Below are 22,430 nucleotides of genomic sequence, written 5' to 3' on the forward strand. Positions count from 1 at the left end.
AATGTGCAGCAAGGATCTGCTCTGCAATGGAGTGTCTGGAGTCTGACTTCAGCAGCGCAAAAACAAACAGCCTTAGTAATGTTCTACAATATCGGTCTGTCTCATCAACCATCACTTTCTCTGTAGTGAATCTCGCAAGGGAGAAAAAAAACAGACATAACAGAGAACTTTAGGTAGGGTGAGCCATATCGCATTTTGATGGGCAGATGCAGTCATTGCAACCACCACCTCAGTTACACAACTGTCACCCCTTCATAGTCCAATTACACCCTGACGGCCACACTGTGCCAAGGGCCTCCCTCAATTACTTAGGTCCACATAAGCTCATTCGAAGGGGTGCTCTGACCCACTCCAAGATGGCGCGCCATTCCCGCCACTCTGTAACCCAGATAAAGCCACCTGATACTAGCCCACTATAGCTGCCCAGCAACCGATCCTAGCATACATCCCATAACCATGATATGCTTTCGGACATGACTTTGTACGGTCCCCTACCATGTTTGGCCTATGTCCAATGTGAATTAACACGAGAAAGAAAATTCTTTAGCATTTTTTAGTGTTATGAGTCGGCTACCTTTGCTTTTCCACATGAATATCGCTCTCCTAACCCCTCTCTAAGATGGCGTCTGCTTTTGACACCAAGGCGCACTGACGCCATCCCGGTGCACCGTTGTTGCCGAGGTGTTGCCCAGCAACCCGACGTTAGACACGCCTTTGTAATAAGCCCGGCCATATATCACCGAGTGCCACCATCACACACCCGCGGCTGCTCTACGTGTCACACCACGTCGGAGCGTGGGACTAGGTAGAGAGGCCACGTTACTGCGTTGATGAGGTAAGGTGGATGGGCGATTTGGGAGTTGGGTGACGCGGGCGCTTGGACAGTCAGGCTCAGTGGGTCCGCGGCTGGAGCCTCGTTGAGTCGAGCCAACCCCCAGGGACTCCAGGATTCTGCCCCCTCAGAGGCCGTTTGCAGGGTTGGGTGACCGGTTGTGTCTATGTGGCCCCGACCGCCATGGTGGTGGGTGAGGCGCTCGTTCGCGTGCACGCGCGCGCCCCCCGCCCCCGTCACACGACCGGTACACACACCGAGTTGGCGGTCTCATGTGGTGAATGGGAGGCTGGCTGTCGTGGTACGGCGGGGGGCGCGGCATGCGCGCCTCCCTTAACGCTTGCGCCGCCGCTGCCCCACAGAGTGCTGCCACGGTGCAGGCGGGGCCCCGCTATTCGCTGACTTGGTCCCCACTCAGGCTGCGACCTTCCACGGGTGGTATGAACACTCTGGGGCCATCGGGTGCTTGGCAAGACCACCGTTGGTTTTGCCGATGTGGTCTACTTATCCCCGGACTTTTAACCAGGTGGCCTAATTCAACCTACCACCCCGTTAATCTAATTGCCTTCTATACCAACTGGACCCTCCTTGTGTACCTTCCAGATATTTGTCACACAACGCAGGTCCCACGGGAACAGCCTTGGGGCACGTAAGCCCACCAGTGAGGGTAAGTTCATCAGAACTTCGTATTCTTCTCTAAACCCCTTCCTATTAGTACGCCGGCTGGCGTTATATCCTTCCATTTCACCACCTAAGTACACAACCATTGGGTTGAGACACCTTGTGTCTGCTGTAACATTAATACACAGTGATGTTATATTTTACACGTAGTTACTTATTACTCTTCTTCCTCTCTCCTCACTTTATACCCCTGTTTTTTTTTTTAAATGACTCCCCACTCTGGATAAGTCGAGGGAGTTTAATCACGAGCTTACGTTTATCTTTCTCCTCACAGGGTATATCTACGACGCAGGAACTCTCCTTGCAGGAGTCGGCAACCACACAGGTTGTATCCTTCACACGCCTCAGCCTTGCGCGGGGCTTACCACTAAGTTTATGAGCACACCCTAGGTCCTGAAGAATTGCCAATAGGGCATGAAACATGTTGACCTGTTCACTGATGAGGGTCGAACGGGACTAATCCTCCTTAACCGCTGAAGTCCCAATGCCCCTCTTGTTTTAAACAAGGTGGTGAACTACACGAATAAAATGAATGGAGTAGATTACACCAACCTTTTTTATTACCACATTTCCCTCACGCTCACTACTTCTCACCCTAGGGGCCCTCACACCCACTCACGTTGACGTTGGAGCAGGAAGCCGATGATGACACGAGACGACTAGCTGGTGATATGACAACAGCCATTAAGCCAGCCTGTTGTGTGAGGCATCCCTAGTTCCGAAAAGGGATACCCTTCCCTGTTTCACTTTGGTACAATAACACCTTTGTACCTCACGAAGAGAGGAAGATAGTTCACTTCACTACGTTATTACCATTCCCCAGGGGAACTGTGTGCATCTTTTTGTTATACCCCTTCATAGTCTAACTGATTCCATTGGTGTATCCTCCCAATTCCCAGGTATTTGGCACTTGTGCCAACTTTAAGCTGAGGAGCAGAAGTCTGCTTTAGTGGAGCTTGTTGTTGAGCTTGAAGGAAAGAAATGTACTGTATTGCTGTATGATTATTGTACAAACGTACTAACCACTTAAGTATATTATGCACATCCAATCTGCCTGTTTCAAATTAGTCTACGTTTATTTATCTCTATGTTCCTTTTAATGCCTGATAGCTATTTGGCAACCCTTTTCCGTATAAATTATTGTCATTCTGCATCTACTAGTCAAAGACAAAACTTTTCAATGCTGTGAGTGGAAAGTACGGCACAGGACTTTGAAGTCTAAGTTTACAAGCATACTGTACAATGTCTAGCACCCATTTGTGTTTGGATATACTCTGCCATTCTGGAAGTGGCTGCATAAGCTCTCATACACTGTCGTACTGAGCAGTGAAAGCTGAGTCATGTAATGGTGGCTGAAGTCTTCCCAGCTAACCTCCTTTTGATCTTATTAGAAAAAGTATGCCTCTGCTGTTGCTTTTGCTGTAATCTCTGCCAGTATGGGGTCTAAAATGTAATAAATGGAACAATCTCCTCCATAACAAATGGTGAGGCAACAGAAATGGAGACAACAGCCCAAAACGCTGTAGCAACTAAGATGCCCATTACTGAGTCCCAGGTTGCCAGTGAAGTTATCAACTTTGATTGAGAATCAGGGCAATTGTGCTATTTAACTGCAGGGGCAAATGAAGAAACAGAGTTGGTCCCATCATTTTATAAGATAGAGGAATTTCTACCTTGGATTTCCTAGTAATGGATCCTTAAGTAGACTGATCCTTTCTCCTTCTACAAGAAACGGGGTTGGTGAACGTCCTCTATGTTTTCTCACAAATTTGTTGCCGTTCAGCACATGGGTGCATATCAACACAAACACACACATGCACACACACTAAATGTGGACATTTGTTGACATTTTTTCAAAGGCTTCTTTTTAGCACAAGGAGGTAATTTATAAAAACAAATAAGTTATTAACATAGCTGCAAAGGATGGATTGTCCCTGGTAAAAAGGAGAAAAATAAAATCTATATTCCCAGAAAGTGTGACTGACATGGCTGATGTCCAAGGAAGCCAACAATTCACATTAAAAAGGTGAAAAATAAGCTTAAAAGGGCACAGGAGGGGGCTTGGCTTGGCACGTCAAGATGGCGGTCGCACTCTAGGAGTGCTCCGGACCCCTCCATCATCCATGCCACAATCAATCCGCCACCATCAGCAAATCTTCAACCCTCTGCCGTACGTGTTACCGCCGCACCCACCCTGATCGGTGCTGCACAGCAGAGCTGCAGATGCTGTTTTACCCTGACTATTGAGGGAGGATTCCAGCCCGGCCCTCTGCGTACCTGTACCCAAGATGGCAGCTCCTGCTCCTCGCAACCCAGTGCCCTAAAACAGCTCCTGGCGCTGCGGCCCCAAATAGCTTGCTGCCGAGGAGCCCCGACACTGCACTTTCACGGATCTGCTGGCGTCCCTGTACAGAAGAAACCGGGCAGCAGCATCCGACGCCATGACTCTGAGGTGCGGCTTCATCCCCAAGCCTGGCCGCATCTTCGGCATCAACAGACTGACCTAGGGCACCGAGGGTGGAGGCCGACGGTGGGGGCGTGCTGCGCTGGGGGATCGGCTGCCATATCGGGCGGCGGGATCTCAGGGCTTGATCTCCCCCCGCTCCAACTAGGACCTGTGGCGGCCCTTCCCACGGCGGGCCTGGTTGGCCTGTAAGAGGAGTCTCACCCGTCCGACAGCGCATCCTGACGTGCGGCCTGGAGTTCGGCCTCCTTTCCCTGGCCGGGCCATCGCCGTGACCACGGCCCTCAAGCTCCCGCCTCCTACCGGTGCTATTGTGACCCCTGTGGCACCCCGTCGGCACCCCCGCAGTGTGGGACCGGGGCCCAGCTGTGGTAGCTGGACCAGGGATTACGACTTCCTCAGCCGCATCTTGGAGACGCCCAACGCTACAGCCCCGGGGGCCCAACCGCGACCAGCCTCCTTACTCTGGGCCTCCGTGGACCTGAGACCTATACTCTACGGACCCAAGCGGAGGTGGGTTGCTTGTGTGACTCTTGCAGTGAGGAAGCACGGTGGAGATTCTTTGTGCCATCCATCCTCCCCCTGCCTCCTGGTCCGCGGGCGTGTGACATTGCTTTACATAGCGCCCAGAGGCACCCCCACCGCCTGCCTCTGCTGTGGCGGCCCGCCGGTTCTCGGCCTGCCCTGGCCCCCAGGCACCTGGGGCAACTGCATTGGCCCGCTTTGCTCCGCCACCACCTTGAGGGACGTACCGGCCACCGCATCGGGGCGGAAGCTAAGGGGTCTTCCTGTCTTTCCACCTCACCCCTTGTTGCCCCGCTACCCGTACACCTTGGGCTCTGTCTCTTGTGTTGGCCTGGCCCCTGACTACGGCTCTGACCCCGGCCCACCAGTGAGACCCTGCACGCCTAGACTGGCTCCAGGGGGACGGAGGGGCATACTCGAGCAGAGCATCGTTCGTCGACCCGGCAGCGGGGCGCGGAGCGGCAAGGCCCTCTCATCCACCTTCCCCGCTCTTCCTTCCTCCCACCCAGGCCCCAAGGTCCTTCTTGAACCTCCTGCCTTGCTGAGGGGCAGACATGGACAGAGACAAGGCTTTGAAGACCCCCACCACCCACACTAAAATGGATCTATTCACTACCACAGAACCTGGGGCCGCTGGGGGAACTGTGGACAGGGACGCCCCCACCTCTGCGGACCTGTCCACGAACCTCCAGGCTAATCATGCCTCACAATGTTTGGTGGAGGGTAAGATTGCTGAGGTCCGGGTCAATGTGACCCTTATTCGGCAGGATCTCTGCAATGCCACGGCCCGGATTAAAGAAAACGAATCCCATATATCCACAGCAACTTAAGGATCAGGTCGCTCAACTCCAGTCCCACACCCAAGAGCTTCACCGACTGGCCAAAGATGCTGAAAATAGGTACCTTCGTAACAACCTTCGCTTGGTGGGACTCCCGGAGGATGTAGAGCAAGGCTGGGCGGTGGACTTCGTGGAGCGCAGGCTTGTTCCTGGATGCCCGAGGGCCCCTTCTCCTCGTGGTTTGCGATCAAACGGGCACAACACTCCCTTGCGCCCAAGCCTCTGCCGTGAGCACATCACAGACCGATCATAATGAGCATCCTTAACTTTAAAGATCGTGACTCTATACTGACTGAAGCCTGCAAGAAGCAACCCCTCAAGTATGAAGGTCAGACGATTATGATCTTCCCCGACTATACTTGTGAAGTCCAGGACCAGCGCTGCTCATTTAGGGAAGTCAAGCAGAAGCTGCAAGCCCTCAACCTGCCATACTGGCTCTTCTTTCCGGCCTACAGTTGTGTTCCAAAACAGAACCCTCTTCTTTAACACACCTATGGAGGCATGGACGTGGGTGACAGAGGAGCGCCCTTTACAGCTCAACACTCGGAATCAATCTCCGATACCGGAAGCTGGAGGTGCCCCCGAGACATCCCGGCCCCACGGCCACGGCCACAGCACAACCGCTCACGTAGGCGGCGAGGCCATAGACGGGCCCGTTCAGATTTGGGGCTCTCCTGGCTGTGCGCCGATCTGGTTCCTCGGGCCACTCCGACACTGGGGGCGTCTCACCTCACCCATCACTGTTAGATCTACCAGACACAGATCTTTCTCGCAGTCCGACGCTTCTCACTGGACCTGCTTGAGACCGTCTTCATCCTTTGGAATCAACTGACTCTGCGGCCGGGTGTCGTATTCTTGTTAAGTATTAACTCTATCTCCCAATGGACACAGTTACAAACATCCTACTAAGAGGAGGGGTCCTCTACGATTCCCCAGTCCCAAGCATTTTAGGTTGGTTCTCTTTGGTTACTTATTGTTAGGGCGATAGGGAGGGGCTGGGTTGGGGGGGGACTGTTGTTCCGAATTGTTTTTGTTGATTTATTTGTTTATTGTACCAGCGTTCATTTCCAGCTACACGACAAGCGTTCAGTACCCAGCACTGTAGAATTGCACCCAATATCTCGAGTGAATACACCACTCCGTCCACACGAACACCCCTGCTAGTTGTTCTGTCCTTTGCCCGCTTTCCCGATGGTTGATACCTCTATAGTGCAGGCGTCCCTTCACATCAGGTCTTGGAATGTTAATAGCTTGCTAGATAATGTTAAGCGCACAGCGGTCCTGCGTTATGCCCAACGTCACACTGTAGACATACTGCTGCTCCAGGAGACCCACCTGGTAGACATCCACTGCCCTTTCTTGCTGCGCTATGGTTATGGCAGAGTCTGGCACTCCGGCTTCAACTGGGGATCCCAAGGGATGGCTGTCCTGGTGCGACGTGGTCTTCCTCTTGTGCTGAGCAAGGTAACCCATGACCCAGGGGACTGCTTCGTCGTCCTGGAGAGGAGCCTTGGGGACCAGCCCCTGAACTTGCTCGCTGTATACTCCCCCCACCTATTGACCTCCACACTCCACTCTCTTGCTACACTGGTTGCCTCCATGCCTCTGGGAACAACCATCATCGGGGGTGACGTCAATGCAGTAATGGACCGTGACACTGACACGGCCCCTATTGCTTCCAGAATCGCTCAATCTACCCTCCTGTTGAATTGGGCGGCCGCCTTGGGTCTCTGGGATGCCTGGAGACTCTGGCACCCAACAAACCGACTCTACACCCACAGGTCAGCGTCCCATCACACACATGTGCGAATCGATTATGTTTTCTTGCCGGCTATGGCCTGTCGGGCACTTCAAGATATCACCATCCTCCCTAGAGGGCTAACGGACGGCCTTCCTGCCTCGTCGTGCCTGATCTGGTGGATGAACGCCTGGTTCCTCCAGGACAAGGACTTCAGGGACCAGGTGGGGAGCGAGCTCCGCCATTACTTTATCACTAACCATGGGTCGGTTTCCTCTCCTGGCACCCTATGGGAGGCCGGGAAGGCCACCATCCGGGGCTTCGCTAAAGGCCAACTCAAACTTAAACGTGCGAAGCAGGACTCCAGCCTCACAATCCTGGATGCACAGGCTGTCCTAATCAAAGCTCAGCCCCCGGAGGAGCGAACTTAAACCCAAGAGAGGAGACTGGCGTTTCTGAGGGACGAGATTAAGCAGACCTACCTTGAAGCCGCCAAACTGCTGTGGAGGTCCTCCATCGCGTGAGTGTATGGGTGGGGAGACACAAATGGGAAACTCCTTCACCGTCTGGCCACTTATCTGATGGCCAATCGTATCATGCCTGAGGTGATCAGCTCGGATGGAGTGATCCCGCAAGCCCCCGTTGCAGTGGCCCAATGCTTTGTATCCTACTATGCTACTCTTTAAGCTGCACAGCCACCTCCTCTCTTGCTCCCGGACCCCCTTCAGCGTGAACAGTATTCCCTACCGCACCTCAGTGAGTCTGAAGCAAAGGCGTTAGACCTCTCTGTCACCCCAGAGGAGATTAATTATGCAATTTCGCTTATGGCTGCAGGTAAGACGCCAGGGCCGGCCGGACTCCCGCAGGAGTTCTATGCATTATTCCGAGACACGCTGATTCCCCACCTTCTAGAGGTGTCTTGAAGCGTCTGATCAAGGCTCATTCTGCCCTGAGATGGATTCGGCCACCATAGTGGTGATCCGTAAATCTCAGCCTCCCTCTTAGCATTGCTCTGATTACTGCCCCATCTCCCCCAGTAACTCGGAGCTCAAAATATTCACCTCTGTCTAAGCCAACGCGTACGACTCTATCTGGCCAAATTGGTTCACCCTGACCAGTGCGGATTTATGCCCTCTTGGGAAACCTGACACTGCCTCAGGCGTCTCCACCTCGCCCTTGTGAATCGCCAACTACTGACCCCCTACTTATCTCTCCTTCTCGTAGATTTTGAGAAAGCATTTGACTTGGTGGATTGGTGTTACCTGGAGGTGGTATTAATAGAAATGGGTTTTGGAGCCCCTTTCTGCTGTCTGGTTAAAGCGCTTTACTGTAGGTAGGCCCAGGTATTAGCCAACGGAGCCCTGTCGCACCCTTTTCCCATCGGAAGAGGCACGAGGCAGGGATGCCCCCTCTCGCCCCTCCTGTTCGCGCTGGCAATGGATCCCTTTGCCTGCCTGGTCCGGTCTGACCAGCTCCTCACGGGATGGCGATGGCCCGGTGTAGAGGAAGATAAGATCGCCCTCTACCCTGATGATGTTCTGTTATTTTTAGCTGATCCAGCTGAGTCAGGCCCCCGTTGTCTCTGGGCCTTTAGTCTTTTCGAACAAACTTCCAGCCTTGGATTGAACTTGGCTAAGTTCATCCTAGTCCCTCTTCACCTCTCTCTCTCTCGGGAGTGCTTTAATTGGAGTCGTTGATACCCCTTTGGCGACAGTCATTCAAGTATCTGAGAATCTGGGTCGCTCTCCTCCCTGATCTCGCTTGGTTACTCAACGTCACCCCGTTGGTGAAAAAAGCTCGGGCTGATCTCCTTAAGTGGCAAACTCTGCCACTGAACCCTATGGGCAGAATAGCTCTATTTAAAATGATGATCCTGCCCAGATTCCTTTATATGCTTCACAATACACTCCTCTCCTTCTCACGGTCATGGTTCTGGGAACTGGACAGCATGGCCACTAAGTTCTTGTGGAGAGGCCGAAGGCCTAGGCTGGCCCTCGCTCAGTGTTGAATCCCCCCCTAGGACGGCGGCCTGGGGATGACAAATCTCTACCTTTACTATTTAGCGACTCGGCTTCTCACCTTGCATGATTGGTTTAACTGTGGCTGGTCTGACCCGGCATACCGCTTGGAGCTCCACACCCTGAATTTGGCTAACATCCAAGGGATGCTATATGGGTGTGCTATTCCCCAAACTTCACCGGAGGTCACGCGCTGAGTGCTTTTGGCCTGGGGGGCTTCTCTGCTTCACACCCACTGGTTGGATAAACGGAGTCAACATACCCCCCTGTGGTGCGGCACACGGCTCAGAGAGGTTGCCAATCTCTCTGGTTTCAGAACAAGGGATCTCATTGGAATTTTGCTACTGGGAGATGTCTGGGGGGAGTCACATACGCACTTTCCAAGAATTACAGACTCGCTACTCCCTCCACGCTTCCCAATTCTACCGGTACCTGCAGATACATCATGCCCTTAACTCTCACATCTCGGAGGGCACCTCCCTGCCCAAGTATAGCCCGCCGGAGGCCCAAACCATGACCGGTAACCTAGGAAAGGGAGGGATCGCCCACATCTATTGCTCCCTCACCAATAATACCCCCAATACACTAGCACAACTCAGAGACAGATGGGAGGGTTGTATCGGGTCTCTGGACGATGCTGATTGACGGGACGCCTTGATGGCACCCAAGACTTCGCCTAGTTCAGATATATTACCTTTACACTGCCTATCTTACGCCGCTGCGTCTCCATCATGCTGGGCTCTGACCCGATGTCTCCTGTCCCCACTGAACCCACCCCCAAGCTGACTTTTATCACATGGTATGGCTTTGCTCTGCAATCACAAGCTACTGGGAATCAGTAACAGAGGAACTTACTGAGGTTCTGGGCTGGGAGGTTTCCCTTAACCCCCTGAATGTTCTTCTGGGTATCTCAGAGGGGATGGACGGTTCCAGAGCTGAATACCTCTTTCTAAACACGGCTCTGATGGTGGCCAAGAGGGACATTGCGGCTAATTGGCTGAACTCGGCTGCCCCCACCATCAAGCGCTGGCGCAGAGGGGTGGACTGGTGCGCAGCACAGGAGCGGCCCTCTATGAAGCCAGAGGATCCCAAAGAAATTTCGTAGAATGTGAGGCAAATGGGTTGGGGTGGTAGAGGATTGACACTCCTAATGGGTGTTCGAGGACTGGAATGGATGCAGCATTGTATTCGCCTTGTCTATTGGTTTATCTATGCTGATGAAAATATGTTCCAGGATCCCACACATAGGCAGATATGTTACCACATTAATGACCATCAAATAAGATTCCATGATGGTGAATTTGGATACAAATACTAAGATTGCATTCATTCTCCTACCAATTTAAAAATAACTTGCTTGTCTATAATATGTAATTCTACAGTTTTTGTCATTTCTAGTTACTATAAAAAACAGGTGTTAACATTGCTTAACTTAAAGATACTCCAATGATAAACACTTAAGGGTTTTAACATGTGGCATGCAGGTCACACCAAAACAGTTGCCAAGTGTCCAAGCTCTATGCCAAATGTGCTGCTCCAGTCCAGGGTTTTTCTATGAATTCTGTGACTTCTAATCCTGTTTTGTAATGAATTACAAATTACTACAAATCCCGGAATTCAAAGTAAAGCCTAGGCTGTAGCAGCACATCATGCATGGACCTGGGCTGCACTAAATACTTAACTCATTCTATGCCAGAAACATGAATGCATTGCAGTGGTCAGAGCGGGAGAGGATTCATCATGGGGGCCAATCAAGGTAGATGACGATAGGCAATAGGTAAATTCATAGTTCCTTATATTCAATCATTCAAAACATTAATATCTTACATAATGATTTCATATATTTAATTTTTAATACAGATTTAAGTAACATTCTATACTTCAAGAAGGAAACAAAAATATTGAGTCTGGTGGATCTTTCCCTAACTAAGATGGGCTCCACATAGCGAGAATCCCATCCCAAACAAGAACAAACCTAAACTAGAATATGGTGGCCATCTCTGAACTCTGCAATAGCAAGGCACTTACCCTGAAGAAGGAATGGTTTCTTACCTGTATTCCTAGTTCTCTCTCAGGGGAATCTCCATTGAAATCATAAGCACTGAATAGTCCCGCCCATGTGTGGGGATCCCGGAGCACTTTTTTAAAACATATCTTCTCAAGTATAGATATTCACCTTACTTCAACAAGGCTACGATTAGCATATCATTTGTTAGAAACGTTTTGCAGCCTATAAAGAAGGCTATATTGGGCAATTGTTTTAATTTACATTTTAAAGAGGACCAAACATCATAAAAAATCAGGAAGAATTACCAGAAGCTGCATAATTCTTCCTTATCAATTTCTTTCACAAATCTTTTCAAAAGGAAATGGAGAAGAAGAAATGGGACAATGTAGACATAAAGGCTGCAGTTCTGCAGATATGAAAAGTGATGCTACACTTTGAAGGGCTCACAGCCCAGCAACATCCCATCATGCCCAGCAAGTGGGAGATACCTCAGTTCCTTTTTACAGGGCAAAAGAGTGTACACTAATGAAACACAAAATGTCACTTCAATTATCTTTGCCTATTCCAGCCGGGAAGTGGGAGCGCTGCATATGATTTCAAAAGATATTCCCTTGAGAGAGAACTAGGATTATAGGTAAGAAACCACCCTTTTTCTCTCAAGGGATCGCCACTGATAACCATAAGCACTGAATAGAATAGCAAGCCCATCCATGCAAAGAGTGGTGGAAGAGAAAAAGAAGATTCTCAGAAACAGCTAAGCACAGAGATTCCTTAGAGAAGCTTGTATGAGTTGAGCATCTGTTCTAGCATCAGTCTTAGCTATAGTGTCTCGTAAAAGTATCAACATACCTCCATGGGGATGATTTACAGATTTCTACAATATGAATGTTCGGCATTAAAGCCGCTGTTGCTGCTTTCTCTCTGGTAGAATGAACCTTTGGTTTACCCGTGAGGATTCTTTTTGCTTTCTCATAGCACAAAAGAATGCAGGAAACTATCCACCAGGATATAGACTGTCTAGACATGGCAAGACCTGTACATAAAGGGCCATGCTTAAAAACATATGTTTGGACTTAAGAATATCTTTTGTTTTATCCAGATAAAACTTTACGACGGGTTTCAAATCTAAAGGTTGGAAAGATATTTCTGCTGGAGTTGATGAATTCGGAAAGAAAGTTGGCAGGGTAATGGATTCATTAATTACAATATCCGAAACTAATTTAAGAAGGAATTTTGGATGAGTTCTCATAACTACCTTATTGCTACAAAATAATGTTTATGGTTCATAGGAGCATAAAGCTTGAGGTTCACTAAACCTACGTGCTGATGTGACGGCAAACAAAAAAGCAGTTTTCAAAGAAAGATGCTGCAATGAGGCTTTATGGATAGGTTCGAAAGGAGCTGCCATGAGGAGTGAATGTATGATATTCAACTTCCAAGGAGCAGGACGGCGGTTTTGGGGAATAGACTTTCTTGATAATTTCAAATAAGCCCTTAATTACTAGGACTTTGAAAAAGAGATTTACGAAGGACATTTTCAGTAGGCAGTAATATCTGCCCAATGGAGTTCAATAAAAGAACATTGTAAAATAGATTTGGCCAAATGAAGTAAGTTTGGAAGTAAAGCTTCTTATTGCCATGTGGTTGAATTCGTTTTCTTGTTAGGGGCACCAGATACAAAATCTCTTCCATTTGAAAGGATAAGATTTACGTGTAGAGGGATGTTTAGCCTCTTTTAGAATGTCCATGCATTCTTGTGGTAAACTCAGATGTCCATACTGTACGAGTTCAGAAGCCATGCTGCAAAATTCAAAGGGGAAATGTTGGGATGAACCATTTGACCTCCGAACTTCATGAGAAGGTCCAGTCTGCATGGCTGTCTCATGTGTGGGCATTCCGACGTGGAGCAGATCAGTGAACAATCACCATCGGAACCACTCCGGAGCTATCAATATCATTCTGTCCTTAGAGTAAGACAGTTTGATGATTACTGCTGGAAACTGGGGTATCAGTGGAAAAGCATAGAGAGATTTGACAGGCTGGTTGATCGATGGAGAATTCCTTAATGTCCCTAGTTGCGAATAGATCTATATGAGGAAAACCCCAGGTGCAGAAGACGTCTTAAACAACAGAGTTGTTTGGTACCCACTCATGATTTTCTTGAAGAATCCAGCTTAGGGAGTCTGCTTATGTCTGCTTATGTATTCTGGACACCTGGTAGATGGGTCATAGTGATCTTTAAGCTTCTGGCCAGCAACCAAATTCCATATAGCTTGGGTTTCCAGTGACAAGTCTCTAGACCTTGTCCCCCTTATTTGTTCAGAAAGTATATCATTGCTGTGTTGTCCGTCTGGACAAGGAGGGCTTCCGTCTTGAATGATGGCTGAAAGGACATTAGGGCCAAATTAACAGCTCTTACTTCAAGAAGGTTGATATGGTAAGTCATTGCTTGCATGGACCAGGTTCCCTGTATTTGTAAGTGATCCATGTGTCCTCCCAAGCAGCTTTCTGGCTGATGAAGGGTGACATACTGTCACGTGCCCCTCTTGGGCAGCTGTAATGTGGCTGAGAAAAGGTAAAAAGATGCACAAGAGATCGGTTTCTTTGCTTTTCATTTGGTTTATTAGGGACATACAAGGTAGGTATCAGTCTGTTCGCTAGATGTTGAGTCCTGGTTAAGGGAGTGCTCCCGACTTCACCGAGGATTCAATGATGCATGCCGAGGTCGCCAACTTCCACCATATTCCCGGAGGGTAAAGAATAAAGAAAACAAAAACAAACAGATTTCAGTGGGAAGGACTGGAAGTCCTTCTTAGACTCAGGGTAGGGGACGTGAGAGATTATCACCACTTGCCAGCACCATGTGTAATGCGGTTTGGTAGGAATATGGTGCCCTCCCTCTACGACGTACCCTTCCCCGCCCAGTGCCCTGAAAATCCCATGTAGCCTGGACTGTACCTTGTCCAGCCACGCTCCTCCTGAAGAGTGGCGGGAAGGTCTCGTTGGCCTCCTGGAGTCTCGTTGTCTTGTACGTGGGTCCGGGCTTTTTCTTCCCCCGGTGACTGAGGATTCGTCCGAAGGGATAGGCGTCAGCTTCCTCTCATCTTCCACCTCGATCCTCGCCTTCACTTCCGCACCACTTGATGCGTTCACCTCCTCTTCTCCCCCCCCGGGCTCCTCCTCATGGGCATTTGGTCAGGATTTAAAGGGGCCGTCCATGGCCTGTGTGTGGATTGACAGGGTGTCAGGCATGTTGTTGAAAGGGGAGTAAAGCATTACATCTTCCTGTTTGTCATCAGTCCCCTGACACAGCCCTCCCCTAGGATTTCCCCGGTGGAAAGAGGGAAACGCGACAACTAGTCTGTGCGGCCCTGGTCCTTGCCCTTACGGTGGTGGACCTCGAAACGGAACGGTTGCAGTGCCAGGAACCACCGAAGGACCCGGTCATTGCAGCCTCTGTTCCTTTGAAGCCAGGTATGAGGGGCATGGTCCGTATACAAAACGAAAGACTTCCCCTCCAGATAGTACCTCTGTTTTTCAATGCCCCGCTTTAGGGCCAGCGTTACAAAAGGGGGTGGTGATGGACGGAGCATCTGAACCAATCAAACACTCACACCCAGTCAAAAGATCTGGGTTTAATCCATCACCGTTCTTTAGCCCACTCTGCCACCCCAGTTCAGACATGGCCATATGCAAATCAGTCTGACCCTGTGCCTCATGGGAACAGTCCAGCCCGAACTGCCAAGCCAGGCCTTCCCTGGACCGGAAACAAGCTACCTAGGACCGGTTTCTGGCATTCCAGCCGTCTTCAGCCAGGCTTGCTTGAATCCAGTGGCAAAGTGAGCAAGGGACTCACGTCTGAGTATACCCTGCCAAACTTATGGCGAACAAAGTGGTACAAAAGGGGGTGGTGATGGACGGAGCATCTGAACCAATCAAACACTCACACCCAGTCAAAAGATCTGGGTTTAATCCATCACCGTTCTTTAGCCCACTCTGCCACCCCAGTTCAGACATGGCCATATGCAAATCAGTCTGACCCTGTGCCTCATGGGAACAGTCCAGCCCAAACTGCCAAGCCATGCCTTCCCTGGACCGGAAACAAGCTACCTAGGACCGGTTTTTGGCATTCCAGCCATCTTCAGTCAGGCTTGCTTGAATCCAGTGGCAAAGTGAGCAAGGGACTCACGTCTGGAGTCAAGCAAGCCCGGCTGAAGACGGCTGTAATGCCAGAAACCGGTCCTGGGAAGCTTGATTCCGGTCCAGGGAAGACATGGCTTGACAGTTCGGGCTGGACTGTTCCCTTGAGGCACAGGGTCAGACTGATTTGCATATGGCCATGTCTGAACTGGGGTGGCGGAGTGAGCTAAAGAACGGTGATGGATTAAACCCAGATCAGTTGACTGGGGGTGAGTGTTTGTATTGTCAACGCTCCGTCCATCATCACCTTTGGTTTTTCTTTGTTCGCCCTAAGTTGGCAGGGTATGCTCAGACGTGAGTCCCTTGCTCACTTTGCCACTGGAGTCAAGCAAGCCCGGCTGAAGACGGCTGTAATGCCAGAAACCGGTCCTGGGAAGCTTGATTCCGGTCCAGGGAAGATATGGCTGGGCAGTTCGGGCTGGACTGTTCCCATGAGGCACAGGGTCAGACTGATTTGCATATGGCCATGTCTGAACTGGGGTGGCGGAGTGAGCTAAAGAACGGTGATGGATTAAACCCAGATCAGTTGACTGGAGGTGAGTGTTTGTATTGTCAACGCTCCGTCCATCATCACCTTTGGTTTTTCTTTATATTTGCAGAGGAGGGCAGATGCTCTTGCAGACTTCATGTGAGTAGCTGCAGTCCTGCATACATTGCGTCCCACTGAGTCGAGTTGTCAACTTTTTTTTTCCTTGGAACCATGGACAAAGGATTATTTGAGTGGACTTTCTTTGCAGGCAAGAGTACCACTGAATCAGGAGAAGGATCGGACGCAAAATAACAGGTCTTGCTCAGGAGGTTGTATTTTTTTCTGGAGTCTAGATGGAGCTGCTTTGGCTGAAGCTGGTGCGAGGAAAAGCTCCATAACTGGTTCTAATAAACCTGAATCCAGAGGCAGGAATATTCTTGAGGATAAGCGTTGATGAAAATTACCAACCTTGTTGATATTAGAGCAGGACACGCAATGTTCAATTTGGTAACTCCTCTTATAAGTACTTTTCAAAAAGTATTAATCTTATCAATTGGTGAGACTCTTGCCTGAGGAGTCAGTCAAAGTTGGTGAATACCTACTGGTGACAGAAGACATTGTTTAATAATATGAACGTATTCTGGACCTTGACCTGGATCTGGGTTGGTATTGGTGTCTGTGTCCAGACAAGCACCTCGACAAAGAGTGCTTAGAATGGTGACGGCGATGTCGTGAAGTCACTCTTGGACATGACCTGTGATAAGATCTAGAATTCTAGATCTTGATTGAGGAGACTTAGGGCCAGATGTAGGTCACCAAATACCAGTCGGTAACGGCCAATTTCGGCCGTTACCGACCGGTATTTGGTGATTGAGATGTAGGGGGCCTATATTTTACAGAATCTGTAAATTTACCGATTCGGTAAATTTACCGATTCTGTAAAATAATGAATGGGTATATTTACCGAATGGGTACATCTATATGTAGGTGGCACTGGAAACAGTGCCACAGGCCCCTAAGAATTAGGTATTTACCATGTAATACTATTGCAAGGTAAATAACGAATTTCTGTGTACATGCACATCTGTGCATGTACACCTGTGCCATGTGGCAACCATACATGCCCCGAGGGCATGTATGTGTGTCACATGGCACACAATCCTGAATCAGGGTTGCAACAGGGTGTCAAAGTGACACCCTGTCCCCCTTGTAAATTCGGTAATTTTACCGAATCGGTATTTACCGATTCGGTAATTGACATTGGTTCCTATGGGCCTCATGGCCCATAGGAATCAATGGCAATTACCGAATCAGTAAATACCGATTCGGTAATTACCGAATGTTACAGATTCAGTAAAAAATTTGGTAAATATACCTACATTGCATTTACCGATTTGTAAATACCGAATCGGTAACATTCGGTATTTACGAATCGGTAAATGCCATTTACCTACATCGGGCCCTAAGATCTTTGTGGATAAATTAGTGGTCTCACTGGAAAAGGAACTCCAAAAGGTGAGTAAGTGTGATGCAAAGGTGGAGGTGAAGTACGCGGTGTAGGCTCTGAAGGAGCTATCGGCTGCGAAGGAGAAAGTTGTGGAGAGTCTAGAATAACTACTTGTGATGATGGAGAGTATGTCCTTGAGTGTTCTGAATCAGAGGCTGAACGCAACCTTCTTGCTTTTCTAACCCACTCAGCAGATCTGAAATGTCCAGACATCAAATGGCTTCTCAAAGTTTAGTGTCTAGTATGTCTTGACGCCACAGAATCCTTTGACGTCAACCTTCTGTGTAGTGACGTTGAATGTCGCCTCCTCTATGACGTCGATCCAGCTCTTGTCAGCGAGCCTGTTGCAACTGTACCTCGTCTCGATGTCGAAGTCCTTTATGTCGAACAGGAATTATGTTGTTTTCTTGGCATTCTCCTCTTTTCGGATTTCCCTCCCATGAAGACTTCAGACAGTAGTGGTAGAGCCATTGTGGAGGACTGAACCTCTCTTCATTTATTTTAAGTCCCACATTCTGATAGCAGCTCTTGCTGTCTTCATCCCTCTTGCGTTCCATGAAGGTGAATCTTTTCAATGTCTTCAGGGTACGCCTGCAAAACGTCTTGCAGTGTTGACATTTGTCAGGAATGTGACTGTCAGGAAGGCAGAGAATATAGAGTTCATGAGGATCTGATGTTGCCATTATTCTACCATAGACAGGACATTTGGTAAACAAGGATGCCATTTTATTTGGCTGAAAAATGTATTTTCAGAAAATGACAGAGAAATACTCAATGCACTAGAAGTGAGTGTAGCTGCACACCTTACTTTTGTGATGTATACCTAACTGAATACCAGTACTCCCAATATTTGTCTTTTGTGCGTGCTACCGTGTGTGGAGTGATTAAACCCCTATCACTCAAAGTATATAAATCAAAAGGAGGCTCTGGACTACCAAAGTCTAAACACGGTGCACAGCTGAACAGACGACGATAAGTCGTCTCCACATTCTCTATACACAAAATTTATGACTGTAAGCCAAATTAATTCAAGTATTCATACGTAACCATATTCATTTTTATGAACATTTCAGAAAGTAAAAACATACAGATTTACATATACTGTAACAACAAAGCAATTTCACGACTGTTGTTGAATTTTTTATAAAATGTCTGAGTGCTACTGAAAGCTTAAAGAACCTAAAGCAAGTCCAAATTAAACTAAAGAAAAATCCCAATGCATTTCGGGTTACAACAAATGAACCCTTCGTCAGGGGAAACTCAATATAGTTCAAAATCCAACAGAATTGTCCAATGATATCTTCCGCAGGAAACCTACAACACAAAAGATTGTATCTGTCAGCCTTTGGCTCAATCTGCTTTTTTGAAAAACTGAAACCTTCACCGTTCACAAAAATTTCAGTTAGAATTTGCACTCACCAAAGTTAGAAACATAGGAAGAAATAAACCAGTTAAAAGAGTGTGTAAAAGAGTGTATGAAAAAAAGCTCGAGAGGTGAAATATAATGATGAATTTGTGCTCAAAACAATCTGTTGTGCCAAATTGTGATGGGTGATCTTGAAAAATAATTGTCCCTGTGCTCATGCCTCTGTGCGGTTTATGCAAATGGACGAATCATGCGGTCACCCAATCTGTTTAGCCATGATATGTTCTTACCAATCATCTCGATACAACACTAGAATGAAAAAGAGGTGCCTCTGCCCTGCCGTCAAACGCTGGGTGGTGTGAGATTCTTAGGGGCGCGTCACATGAGACTCAAAGTTTGCACTAAAATACCAATTTGAAAAAATCTGTACAAACTTACTGTTGCTGGTACATAAGTATATATTATGGGATACAGGTGTAAACCGCTTACCGTGTGTGGAAATCGGCAAAATGGAGCTTAACCACAGTGGCACTAAAAAACGAGTCCACTGCTGTTCATCTGCGTTAGTTAGTGGTATTTCTTTATCGCTCTCCTGCATGTAAGCAAAAAGAAGAGGCGTGTGTCTCAAAATCGGAACGTAATTGAGAGTTCCGATATTTAAATCAATGCTCTCTCTACAATATTAGAATGCATGTACCTTCTCGTATTCGTCCCGTGTTTGCTCACGCTTGTCTGCCTCGCTGCAGCGGTTTCAAGATATCCCAACGTGCACTGCGGTTTTAAAGGCATCGTATCACGATTTTAACTCTCTCATACAAGGTTCGAGTCTAGCTCAACCCGAACTCGTGTAATCACACAAATGTAAAAGTATTGTATAATGTGCTTAAAGAATTCTGTCCAATATACCTATCATGTAAATCCATTAATTTAAAATGGAAGGTAAGTATCGCCACTGCTAGGTGTGGACTGTCCGTGTTAATTTCAATTTAAAACGTTATTGTTCCCTCCTGTTTACAAACAGAATAGGGATAATAAAATGATGTGAAACTCTTCTATGCATTGTTCCTTTCTATTTCAAAAGGTCATTACAGGTGAATGAGTGAGTTATGGAAAAAACGGAAAGAGAAACTGATTGCTAGCGAGAATACAACCTATGAAAAGTGCGAAAAATGGAAACAAAATGTAAAGGGCACATGTTCAGTGCTTGAACGTGAGTAACATAAATGCTAATACTAGGTAAAGTAATAGTGGATAATAAATAAGTAGGAAAAGAGAATCAGAATAGTTACAAGACCGTGAGTGCAAATCCTGTACAAAAATGTCTATTTACATAAGGTGACATCACAGAAAATATAACATTTCGTAATGATCATTTAAACCCGCTGGAGCCACAGTGCCCAACAGTTTGATCCAATATGTCTCTCTGCGTGCTAAAGCTGTGTGTATGTCTATTCCTGGTTGTGCGGTAATGCGTTCTAGTACAGTGAATCGAAGCTGTGGTATGGAATGTGCTGCCTGTGTCCAGTGGACTGCTAATGGTGCAGTGGTGTTTTGATTTCGAATGCGACTCTTGTGCTCCACAATTCTAGTCTTGATCTTACGGCTAGTTCTTCCAACGTATGCTAAGCCACACGGGCATTTGATAGCGTAAATAACCTGTTCAGTGTTACAGTCTGATGTATGGTGTAATTTCAACAGTTTGCCCATTTGTGGGTGTGCAAAGACATCTCCCAACATAACATTTCCACATTGCCCACAATTGTGACATTTTCTCATCCCTTTGTGTGCGACTGTTTCACTTGGAGTTGTTTTGAACAGTTCTCTAAGATTCCTTGGTCTCGTATGGGCAAAAAGTGGAGGACCTTGGAATAGGCCTTTAAAGTCTGGTTCCTGTTCAATGAGGTCCCATCTGTCTCTGATGATGTTCTTGATTTTCCCAGCTTCTACGGAGTGTTTTAATACAAACACTTCGCGTTTTTGCATGGCTCTTGGTTGAGGTTTCAGTAATGCTTCTCTTGATTTTGATGAAATGAGAGTCACTGCTTTCTCCAAGTTGCCTCAGGGTACCCCCTGTCTTTGAATCTTTGACACTGTGCCTGTATCTCTTGTTCACAAGTACTGTTATCTGATGTAATTCTCTTGATTCTCATAAATTGAGATAACGGAAGATGTTGTTTCAACGTCATAGGGTGTGCACTAGTGAAGTGCAAGGCATTATTCACATCTGTGGGTTTGCGATAGACAGAGGTTGTCAACCCTTGTTCTGTTTTTGTGATCTCTATGTCTAGAAAGTGGATGCAGTGTTTTTGTATATTGTGTGTAAATTGAATTCTTGGATTCTGTGCATTCAAAAGTGCAATACTCTCTTCTAGCTGTGTTTGGGTACCTTTCCAGATGACCAGGATGTCATCTATATATCGTAAAAATGCTGTTGCATGCTTCTGCCAAATAGGATTGGTGGGAACGTGTTTGTGTTAAAAAAAGGCCATAAAAATATGATGGGGCTCCGGGAAAGCCCATGGATGTTCCGGTTCGCTGTATATAAAACTTATCCTGCCATTCAAAAAAACTGTGAAATAATGCAAAGTGTAAAAGTTCCAGTAAGAAGGTTGAGTGTTCAATGCTAAAATCTGAGTTTAAAAGTCTCCATTCAACCGCCTCCAAGCCTTCTGCGTGAGCTATAGAAGTGTAAAGCGCTGTTACATCGATAGTACATAATAGAATGTCCTCTTGAAAAACAGATTTTATGTTCTCCAATTTTTCTAAACAATCAGTGGTGTCTTTCACGTACGTTTTCCATGTTTCCACCAAAGGTTGGAAAAAATGATCCAGATAATATCCCACTGCTTCATGAATTGAATTGCACCCTGCCACTATAGGTCTAAATGGCAGCCGTTGACTGTCCTTGTGCATTTTTGGGATCATGTAGATCCGTGGAGTCTTCGGTGTTTCATTGACAAGAAACTTAGCTGTTTTGTCGTCGATAACTGCACTCTCTACTGCTTTGGACACTATATTTCTTAAAGATGCAATTAACTCTCTGGTGGGGTCCGTGTCTAGTTGAATATAGGTGTCTTGATTGTTGACATGTTGATTGACATTCTCCTCATAAAAGTCTGTGTCCTGGACCACAAGAGCTCCCCCCTTATCTGCTGGTTGGAAAGTAATGGTATCATCTTGTCGTAGTAAATTTAATGTCTTAAATTCACTACGACAAGATGATACCATCACTTTCCAACCAGCAGACAAGGGGGGAGCTCTTGTGGTCCTGGACACAGACTTTTATGAGGAGAATGTCAATCAACATGTCAACAATCAAGACACCTATATTCAACTAGACACGGACCCCACCAGAGAGTTAATTGCATCTTTAAGAAATATAGTGTCCAAAGCAGTAGAGAGTGCAGTTATCGACGACAAAACAGCTAAGTTTCTTGTCAATGAAACACCGAAGACTCCACGGATCTACATGATCCCAAAAATGCACAAGGACAGTCAACGGCCGCCATTTAGACCTATAGTGACAGGGTGCAATTCAATTCATGAAGCAGTGGGATATTATCTGGATCATTTTTTCCAACCTTTGGTCCAAACATGGAAAACGTACGTGAAAGACACCACTGATTGTTTACAAAAATTGGAGAACATAAAATCTGTTTTTCAAGAGGACATTCTATTATGTACTATCGATGTAACAGCGCTTTACACTTCTAAGGCTCACGCAGAAGGCTTGGAGGCGGTCGAATGGAGACTTTTAAACTCAGATATGAGCATTGAACACTC

At 47.4% G+C, this 22,430-nt stretch overlaps 1 protein-coding gene across 3 annotated transcripts in view; it reads right to left on the bottom strand.

Annotated features, from left to right (window-relative positions):
• The window catches only part of ARHGAP9 (Rho GTPase activating protein 9), a 744,735-nt gene that overhangs the window by 377,702 nt on the left and 344,603 nt on the right, over positions 1-22,430 (bottom strand). The window lies entirely within an intron of this gene.

This window comes from Lissotriton helveticus, chromosome 1_1, assembly GCF_964261635.1.
Source record: "Lissotriton helveticus chromosome 1_1, aLisHel1.1, whole genome shotgun sequence".
Classification (NCBI taxonomy): domain Eukaryota; kingdom Metazoa; phylum Chordata; class Amphibia; order Caudata; family Salamandridae; genus Lissotriton; species Lissotriton helveticus.